This window comes from Falco punctatus, assembly GCF_963210335.1.
Source record: "Falco punctatus genome assembly, chromosome: 1".
In the NCBI taxonomy this organism is placed as follows: domain Eukaryota; kingdom Metazoa; phylum Chordata; class Aves; order Falconiformes; family Falconidae; genus Falco; species Falco punctatus.
Window position 1 is genome coordinate 35,419,381 of NC_137580.1, and position 10,936 is coordinate 35,430,316.

Sequence of the window (10,936 nt, forward strand, 5' to 3'; positions counted from 1 at the left end):
TTATTTCCATTTACAGCAATTTATAGGATCATGTATAGTTGTAGTCTAAGGATTATAGTTGCCTGACACAATTGTCAACACACTTTATTAAAAGAGTGTCAGCCTGAAGTCCCATGACCTTCCACTTTTCATCTTTAGAAAACTTTCAGCCTAGGTTACAGTAGATTTATTCATTGTACCATTCATTTTTTATATCTCTCAGCTTGTTCTGAGAGTAAATGGGATAATAGCTATTGCAATCTATAAACCATTAACGTATTTGCCTCATGAGACCTCAGTGTCTGGGTTGTATACTTCAGTGTTAATATCTTAGATGTAACTGAATCACAACTAAACCAGAAGGATTAATTTTTTATTATTATTACTACTCTTTAAAAAAAAAAAAAAAGCCAATTTTTTTCAGTTAAGGAAAAGAAGAAACTTGCATAAATCTTCCAGAGACCTTAGCTCACAACTTAAGCTCATTATGGCAGATAAGGATTAATGGTTGTTGAGCGTTCATACATGTCCTGGGGATTTAAATGAGCATAATTTAGACATGTATGACAGCAGGGTTTCGTTTATGCATATGCAGTAATTTAGCTTCTCATCACAACAACCTGTTGGATCCACTGGGCCCATTCCAAATCAGGCAAATGCAAAAGGAGACTCTCCTATTGACTTGGGGTGGTTTTGATTGGCCCAGTGAAGAAAGCAGCTCTTGAAGACTTTTTCAGACCTTGGCCAGACTCCTAGACACATTGTGAGTTTGGAACAAATTTAGAAGTGCCACTTGGAGCTTTAATTTTTGTCTGTTGTTCTTCCAATGAATCGCTCTCAGATTATAATCTGAATAAATTACACACACACCCAGACAGAGATACATGGATGCACATAAACACAAAGTCTTATTTAGAAAATTAAATGTATGCTTTTCTGATTCCCTTCCATGATTCTGAGAAGGAAAAAAAATATTACTTTCTTTCAAGTCTTTTAAGGACAAGAAAGGTACTTGAAAGACCCAAACCAGAGCACTGACCAAGTTCATTGCTGAACTGGCAATGTAACAGAAGCATGTAAGGAACCCTTGATTATGCCTTCAGCGGTTCCCTGTTGGAGAAGCATCTGTTCATCTGCTGTTTGCTGTTTCCATCAAGCTAGGAAATATGTAGAACTCTGCAATATTTGATGTTGCACTGGCAACAAGTTACAGTTTATAAAAATATTAAGAAAACAAAAGCAATTATAAAGTATTCGCACATTGAACCCATTTACTATCTCTTTCCCTTTCTTTTCCTCTTTCAGAGAGAAACATTATGCTTTTCTGAAACACTGGGCTACCCCGGTGAAGAAAGGGAACAAATACATAATCAGTGTCTCACTCTTCCCTCTTTCACTGTCTTAGCAAGCTGACTCCAGAGTTTTGGCAGTGTAGGTATATGGGGAGGGAGTTTGCAGACAAACCCCTCTTTTGCCAACAGAAGCTGGGTGGAAGACAAACACGCAGGCCAAATTGCTCCTTCATAATTGGTCAGGGTCTACAAATTATAAAGGCACCGCAGCATGCACAGAACCATCAAAAGACACCATGAATCATCGAGGAACAGGAGAATTTACCCCTGCACAATTCTGAAAGAAGAATTTTGATCTCCTCTTCTGCATTTTTCCATAGCACACTTTCTCTCATCAGTTTTTACTGTTCATCTGTTCATACCACTCCCAAACCAAACAAAACACAAGCCTCAGACATTTAGCACCGTGGTAGCTGTTGTCAGCCCCACTACTTTATCACCTGTGTTTTATGCAGGGTGAACCTGCAGCACAGAGAGCCTGCCATTTACCACAGCCAACTGAACAAGTAGGAAACCTAAAAATAAAACTTCTCAAGACTCCTATAACCAGCTTCCAGGGCTCTAGGTACATATCTGTATTTTTCCAGTCAGATACCGTGCCCTCAGAATCTGAGGGCAGAAAAGAGCCTTCTTCATTTAAACCCATTTCGACTCCAAGGAAGAGAAACTTTGACTTGTTTGCTATGCTTCACTTGACATACTGCCTCCAGGGCAATGTTCAAAATGACCTTACATAACAGTTTACATTCATAATCCATCACTGCAGAGGGAAATCAAAACAACAGACTCTTTCCCGCTTCGTTCTGAAGGGCTGCTCTTGTTCTATGTTGTGTCCTCGGGAAAGAACCAGTGAAGGAATCAGAACTACAAAAAACATCAAACACCCGTCCAAAAAAACCTCGTCCTTGGCAATGTGCATTTGCAAATTAGTTGCAAGAATCAAGTGGCTTAGTAATGAATAAAACAACTTCTCATCAAAGCTCAAAGGCCTTTTAAATGCCTGGTTACCAGGTGACAAATCCCAATGAAATATCTCAAGTATCACATTTAGAACAGATTAAATATTACAATATGCACACATTATGCCCTTTTGCATGTAAAAGTTACATATTTTTTTAGTGAAGATGCATTTCATACAGATTTCTTTTTCCATCCAACTTCTTTTTGCACCTATCAATATAATTTTCCAGGATCTTGCAAAATAATGTTATTACTTACCAGAACAGGAGAAATCTCACCCTCTCGTTAACTCGAAGCTGACAATGAATACCTCCCTCATTCTACTTGTCAGTCCAAAAAAATCCCCCATTCTTTCTCACCTCACAAAGTGAGTGAATAAACAAATATGACACAGAAGGTTTAGCAATAAGAAGTCAATTAATTGATAAAAACCTTGAATTCTGAAGTATTCTTACTATCACCAGATCTAAAACAGTTTTGCTAAACAGCTCCCCTTCTTTGGTAAGAGAAACAAGGGTGGAAGCTTTACAATAGCCTTCAGTGCTTCTTGATAAATAGCAAAAAAGTGCAGTGGAAATGTTCAACTTCTTTATGATTAAAAAACAAACCTTTAATGTAGTTTTTGTTTACTGTGTCATAAGTGCAGTGTTGGAAGTTGTTGCCAAAGAATCATTGGAACAGGCATCACTAAAGCAGTGTCAGCCAGCCAGCTCTTTGAAAATGATTCAGTTCCTCTAGTCTTATGACTAAAATAATATCCAGTGGCTCCAGCTCGAAGCCTGGTTAATACATCTGTCCAGAACACATAATTACTCGGTCATAACATTCCCCCGGCCACCAGCCAACAGACCAATCAGCATTTCTGCCTAACTCACTAGAATTTTTGCTGTGTCAAACTGTTTGATCTCTAGGTAGTAAAAATGCAAAAAATGGAAGGACACTGCACTGGAAGGTTTTAATTTAACATAGTTTCTCATGGAAATTAAATCTGAGAAGAAACATGTTTTTGTTGACATTGCTGAAGCTGAGATTTTCATTCTGCTTCAAGAATGATATTAACGTATCTATCTTGCAGCTTTCTTCTTATCTCTTCACCAACTAAGATTCTGCAATGTAATGTCACTTTCACTAATTGCTTTCACAAGGAAACTTGTGTTTATGAGAGAGTGAAATGATACCAGCAAATTTAAAAGGCTGTTATGTGTGTGTAACTACCAAGGAATATGCTGCGTACACTGTGCACGGAAATGAAACTGAAAGAGATGAAACATGGTCTGGATTTACACAAATACTACTATCCACAGTCCTGTAAGCTTTATTTGTAAGAATATATGTTTAATTTTCTGAAGCTAAATTTTGAAAACGCTGATCCAGATCCTGAGGCACTGGAATCAATAAAAGCTTTATATTGACTTCACTGGGACATAGAATCAAGAGAACTGTAGAGTTATACTTCCCATATCATGTGCCAAAATCACAGCCAGGAAAGCACTCCATACACATTGCAGAGTAATTGAATCTTTTCTCTATATAGACATAGTATTCCTAAAATGACAAAAGAAATTGCCAAAATTTCTATAGTGAAGAACTTAGGCAAATGTGCAGCCTCAAAAAACCCACATAATTTCCAAGATCATAGTATATTTATTGCTCAAATCCTGTAGTTTTACACAGTACCCTTTTTCATGGTGTCTATGGACCAACAAACAAGTTTAGCTCACGGCCAATGTTTAGAATTTAAAGGCACTACAGGAATACAAATAAAGGACAATGCACCTCCCCTCTCCACACTGAATATTAGTCATTCATGCTGGTGAATGGGAAATGAACAATTTCCCTAATTTCCTTCTTGAGAGCCACACCAGATGTAGATATGTTGGCTTTGTCTAGACTAGTGCATGGGTGAGGACAGTAAGGTGCCCCTGTTCATTCTAAATGGAAGACTGGAAGGAAGGCAATGTAGCTCTCATCTGGATTCTGTGTATAGGTTTTCTCTCCATAGGCAAAAGGACACAGAAAGAGGAGGGATTGAGAGGATCCCTCTTTTCAAATGGAGCTAGGATATGGTTGGAGTTATTTTCAAAGAAACTCAGAAGCTTTCCCAATTCAGACTTTGCTGTTTATTCCTTATGGGTATCAAATCTCTCAGATTCAGCACCTACTCTGTGCAAAAGTGGAATTTAAGGCATCCAAACAGCATATTCAGAATTTTGGGCCTCCTACCATACAGGGATAGTTAGATATTTCAAAGGTATATAGATTTGTTCTATGAGTGTTAGTAATAGTATCATACATTTCAACATCAACAAAGATTTTGTGCATTTAGGTGTTAGAGAATCTGTGACAGAACTGCAGAATGGTTCATTACAACTACAAAGTATGCCGAAGAATGATGGGGTTCTTATCATGTATACCAGCTTCTGCTTGAAAGCACCCTTACTTTCCTGAATCTAAACATTCAAACTATTTTACTTAAAAGCAAAGCTAACTCTTCACAGCACTTTGAGCAAAATGGGAAAACATTGCATAAATTGTATCCCCCCAGAGGATACTTAACAAATGTTAAGGCTGACAGGTTAAGCTTGGAACTGCCAGAATAATATTGCCTGAATTCATGCAACCTACCCTATCACCTGCCTCTCTGTGCAAATCTATTTTTACCCAGCTTTAATTCTATTGTCCTACATTAGATTTTCAACACAGCTCCTGTCTTATTTGATGAAATTGTAATACTGCATTTTTTATGTTTTCAACATTCATTGTATGTTTAAGTATTACACAGAGGCACGTTACCCAAGCCCTGCTTTGAACACAGAAGTATGAACTTCATGTTTTTATATGCACTTCCACCTTTCTCCCTCATACTCAGTTTAATGGAGTGCTTTGCAGATTTATTTTCATACCACCTTGCTATTAAGACCCATGAGATTACTGGTATTTTTATCCTTATAGAGAAACCAAAAATTCAGATCAGGAGCAGTCATAAATTTGTGAGACCATCTTAACATACATAGTTCTGTGAAAAATTTGATCTTAAATACATAGATTCTGAAAATCAGCACTGAACAATTTCAGCAGTACTCATGAGGGCTTAGTACTCCTGGAAAGCTGGCCACAGGTCTTCCAAATTATTTAACATAAGATATTATGAATATAAACATCTGAATGAGAGCACTGGCATTTGCATACTTTGCCATTTCCCTCATCTACAGGAGTGAAAACACCCCAAAAGAGGGATCTCAAGGCAGCATTCACTGAGAGCCTATTTTTCCCTGTCCGCCTATTTTTTAATCTCTTTCCAGCGTCTGCGATAAATCAGGCACAATTCCTACAGTCACCTTCGCTACAGCAACCTGGTCCACCTTGGAGCAGGGCCACAGTATAGTACTGCCGTGCAGCACAGAACCAGCTCTCTGGCTTTAATTCTCATGACCGTCCCCTCTCCTGGCTTCTTTTCTTAGTGAATCAAAAGAAAAAGAAAGAAGCATATTCTCCCTACCCCCTCCTTGGTTAACAAAAAAAAAAAATAATAAATTAAGGCATATTTTATCTTTAGAGGAGCAATGCCAAGTGCCCAGTCTCTGGACTTGATCAAACTAGCTCTGGGGATACTGTGATTAATTTGAAGAATCCTACATGCTTTAGGGCAAGGGCACCTGAACATCAAGTTTCTTATTTGGAAATGTCTACAGGTTTCCATGAAGGTATTTCCCAGGGCTGAGGTTTTGGTTTAAAAAATTATCCCCCACAGTAATATAGTCACAAGACATTTTGTCTTTGGAACAAAGTGCAGGAAGGCTGTACATCTGTAGATATAGCTCAGCTTTACAAGGCCATACATGAGTAACAGTGGGCTTACCGTTGTCATCATGCTCGCTCTCATTGCTGAACTTTGCTTATATATTCATAGGTATGGGCCAGTAAACAAGGCTTAATAATTTTTACTCTGTCTTTTGTACGAATTCCTTCACCCAAAATAATGTCTGAGTTACATGCAGTTACCTCCACACTCAGTATCAGCTCAAAGAGAAGTACAGGAGACATTTAAGCTGTGGCCCTGCCCATCAGCCAAATTAATTTTGTGCCATTACTGGTGTACATTCCAGAAAACAAAACATGTATTTTCTTGGGGCAGAACAAATAAGTCTTTGCTATTTTGCTATCCTGGAGACTTAGGATACTTTCTAACCAGAGCTTATTACATCAAATCATCTGCAGTTCTTTGGTTTTAAAATAAGGCATAAAAAATTTAAATAAATGTATTTTAATAATTTAACTTACAAGGATGTGAATCATCTGATCAGATTTAAATACTTGTCATGTGTACAGTTACCTACACAGCAAAACCTGTTGCCTAGATTATCTTTTATACTTAATGAAATAAACTGACATTGTAGGGCATGATTTCAAACATCTATGTCTCTGTTGTCTAAAAAGGTAAGTTACAGGCTATGTGCTCAGATAGAAGGACCTCAAATAAGTAGTTGCTCGACAGGGTCTGCAGTTACTTTCACCAGCTAATCAGCAATGGACGTACAGGTAGTGAGTCTGAAGGCAACACCATCTTCTGGGCTTATACCAGAAACAACAAAAGTAGGTTAATCAATATTCTACATTGAAATGGATCAACTAAATCCTTTTGCTGTTCAAACCTGATGCCTGGACGTTCTAAGTCACTGTCCATGTTAATTTTCAATTACTTTGGATAATATGTTCACTGGATGGTTGTACCAGATATTTAAGTAGAGCTCTCCCAGTAGAAAGGCAAATACTGCAACTCACTTTGGCCACAGAGCAAGAGCTATTTCAAAAGCACACTTTCAGCCTGCAGTGAGAGCTGCATGTAAATAAGGTTGTATTTCAGCAGGATCATGAGAACAAGTATAAGCAACAACAGTATTTCCCAGCCAATTCATACATAATCTGAAACTATCTACTCGTTACTATTTTTAAGCGGCCAGAAAAGCTGTGAATCCTAGCTGTAGAAAGACCAGTGATATCTGAAGAGAAGCACTGAAATAACTGGGCACTCGAGCAGAGTAGTCTGTTAATTTGGTTTAATTTTGAAATCAAATCATAGCCTGGAACTGAGCAAAGAGGATTACAATGAAATTCATTCTCAGGCTGGTTCTGCACAGGGTACACATCTGGGGAGAGGCTGCTGTGCACACTTGGTTCAGAATAGCTAGGTGAGGGGTTTCTCTGTTCCTGCTTTTCGGTCATGCCTTAACTGTTGAAAGTTAAACACTTTCCTCACAATCTGGGAGAGGTTTGTTTTTATTTTGCTTTGTTCCTTTGTTAAATAAACCCCAAGTGATCTAAATTGCATTCTTAGTATCTGTATGAAAAGGATATTATATGAACAGACACTACGGATCTCATGTTAAAGGCTAATAAAGAAGAAATCTCCCACTGCTCTCTCTTTCTTACATTTGCAGGAGCTGCAGCATTAGATGTTCTTATGTTCTGGTCCTTCCTACTTTCTAGGGAGATGGCACACTTGCCAGCATTCCCCCTTCCCTGCTCTTCCTCTCCCAAAGACCCACATTTCAAACCCAAAGAGTGTATTCCCACCATCATTTCTCCGTGTGCCATCTGGCCCGTAGCTTTTCCAGTCCGTATTATTCCTCTTTGCTTTGCTAGCACTAGCAAAACACGTACATGGCAGCTCTCAATAAAGCGTTAATAAAATATATGTAAGAATTAGGAAAAAAATAAACACATTCTGAAAAAGTGCATCATGTACCACTTCAGCACATCATTTAAAGAAGGGGAAAGGCTAACAAGCTGTGCTAATTAATTCTAAAGTAATGTTAGTATGGTAAAGTTAGTACAGAAATGAAAGCATTAAATTTCAGCCAATGGGTCTATATACTTAAGATTTTATGTATCACCTTAACAGTCCCTCTCCTAATTCTCAGATTTGTCCCCTAAATATGCTTTGGCCACCATCATTCACATAGGTGATGGCCAGATACTAATTTTTTTCCTCTAAAATTATTATTGTTCCTCTCAGCAGCATAAAATTCTGGTAAGGTCCACCTTGCCAGACCACCTAACCACAGACACTGAGTTCTGTTACCCTTTCCACCAGGAGTGGGGAGAGGCACCCAGAACCCCAATTCCCCCCTCCAGAGATGCCTTTCTACTGGTCATGAGGCTCAAAGTTAACATAACTAAGGTTAAGTTAACGCTATCTCAGCTAAGGTTACTTCAAATGGGGGATTAGGTTTCCCTCCCTAAGGGCAGAGGGGTACGTGCAGGCTGAGGCCTGGCACGGCGCATGATGAGGGCATGGCAGCCACTGCAACCTGACATGCTCTTTCCTCCGCTGCCACCCTTCCGCTCTGAAATGAAAATGAAAGCTAGCGTGTGACAGAATGTACAGTATGGTGCAAAGCACTTCTAGTCATAGCAAAAACAGCTTACAAACAGCATGCCAGTGGTGACATCATTCATAGACAATGGTTAATTTGGAAACTGGAAGGGAGAAGCCAATATTTCTAGTGTTACATGATTTTGTACTGAAAGGCCCTCACATAAATGTGCACGTGCACAGGAATGGAACTGAAAGCACTTAGTTTTGGGACCAAACACTAGAAAATGTACAGTTGGGAACAACTTTGCCTTGGATGGTAGATGACTTAATTGGCTTTATTCTTTAACTTGTTGTTGAACATATATTAACATTTCCTGACTTTTACAGGCTGAAGCAGCAAGTTGGATGCTAACAGAGGGCTTTTTCTTTCCCTGAACACACATCTTTTCTGAACCATTTACCATGGTTTGCACTGGTAAAAAATAAAATTTTAAATTACTATTAAATTCATCTTTGACTGAATCCAGGCTGCAATGTAATGAGCAGCTATGTATTCTGGATGAACTCTAAAGAGTTTCTTACAGTCATATATTCATTCCTTCACCAAGACAATCCACTGAACTTCAGGGAGTATATATATATATCTATCTATATATATCTTGCACTTGGTGTATATAGATGCTGTATATATTACTGCTTCCTTAAAATAACAAGCAGAGTCATGAAAAAAAATTTAAAGAATAAAGATTAAAGACATAACTGCTTAGTTTGGAAATTAAATGTAAATTGAGGCAGAAGAAATTCTCATTATTTACTTAGGGCCTGATCCAAAGTTCTTTAAAGTCAGTGGAAAGAACATCAACTGCACAAGGAATTAAATTGTGACACTACAGTTGAATGTTTTGGAAAATTGTCTGGGAAAGCAGCACAAAAAAAGCCTACTTAGAAGTGGAGAGGGAAGGGGCTTCCTGAGTTATCTTACACTATTTTTACCAGTGGGACAGCTTACAAGGACATGCATTGCTTTGTCACATCAGTCCCAGAATGAAGCTTGCTAAAACTTTGTGGCACTAGATGAAGTACAAGCAAGGGCTAGAGCAGGAAATAGAGTAACTTGGGTAGTATTTACATGAAAGCTGTAACTAGGGGAGGACACCTGAACGCAACTGCGTCTGTGACCTCTGCTGCAGCAGAGGGACCATTTCAGTCCATTCTGCAGCTCAGGCCAGTGATCCATGTACTGCAGGTTTGGGAGCACCACTGGTACACAACACACTTCTCCAGACCCATGTTGCTGAAACCCATGCAAAGCAAAGACATTAGCAATCCAAGGAATAACCATTACTTCTCATGTTACCCAGCATTCTGTTCAGTATTGTCTAATATTTCCACTGAAAGTCAACAGTGTATCCAAAGTATAGGGTAAGACCTTTGAGAGAGTGAGGTTTTTCCTCCCTTGTGAGGAAAATTTAGCTTTCTGTCTTTTTGCTCTTATGTTTGTTCTTTGTAAGTTTTGCATTAAAGGATTCTCTCTACTAATGAGTCCACCCATTATTCTGACTGGAGATTAAGTTATCATTAAATTTAGCACACCATAGGACTGAAGTCCAAGTTGCCTCTCAAGCAGACACAATGTGACACCTACGAACCCTCCTATAGATATTTTAACATATTGGAGGACACGTAGCTTTCCATTTTGAGATTTCCATTTGAGATCCAGACAAGACAAAAAATATAAATTGAAAGGGTGTAACCCACTTGAACGTAAGTCTTCGAGAATGCATAAAGTGATAGGACAAGTATAGATTTTCATACAAGTTTTCCTATTCCATTTCTATAACAGTGTGAAAGTCAGTACTGAATACACCTAACAATGTCCCTCAAAGCTTTCTTCTTGTCCACTCTTATATTATTTGCTGCATGACTATTGCAGGCCATAGTTATTTGCTGCAGACTATTGCCTGCAATCAAACTAAAATGCAGTTTAGTAAGACTTTGTATAGTATGTGGCCTCGGTCCTATATTTCCATCAACAGAAAGTATGATAAAAATAGCAGTTAAGAGACCATCAATTAAAAAAGTCTGGGTTTGTGTAATTGACAGAGAATCACAGAATCAAATCATTAATAAAATTTAATTTCTTGTATAAAATTGTGATGCTGAACTTTTCCTGCCCTGTTTTGATTGTAAGTTATCCGAGGAAAGAACAAAGAAGGAATTTAGTGTTTGCTTGTAAAATCACTGGAAACAGAAACCTGAGCCAGCTGAAGTCTTACAGTAAAAATATTTCTTCACCACACATTGCTACTGTTTAATTGTTTACTAC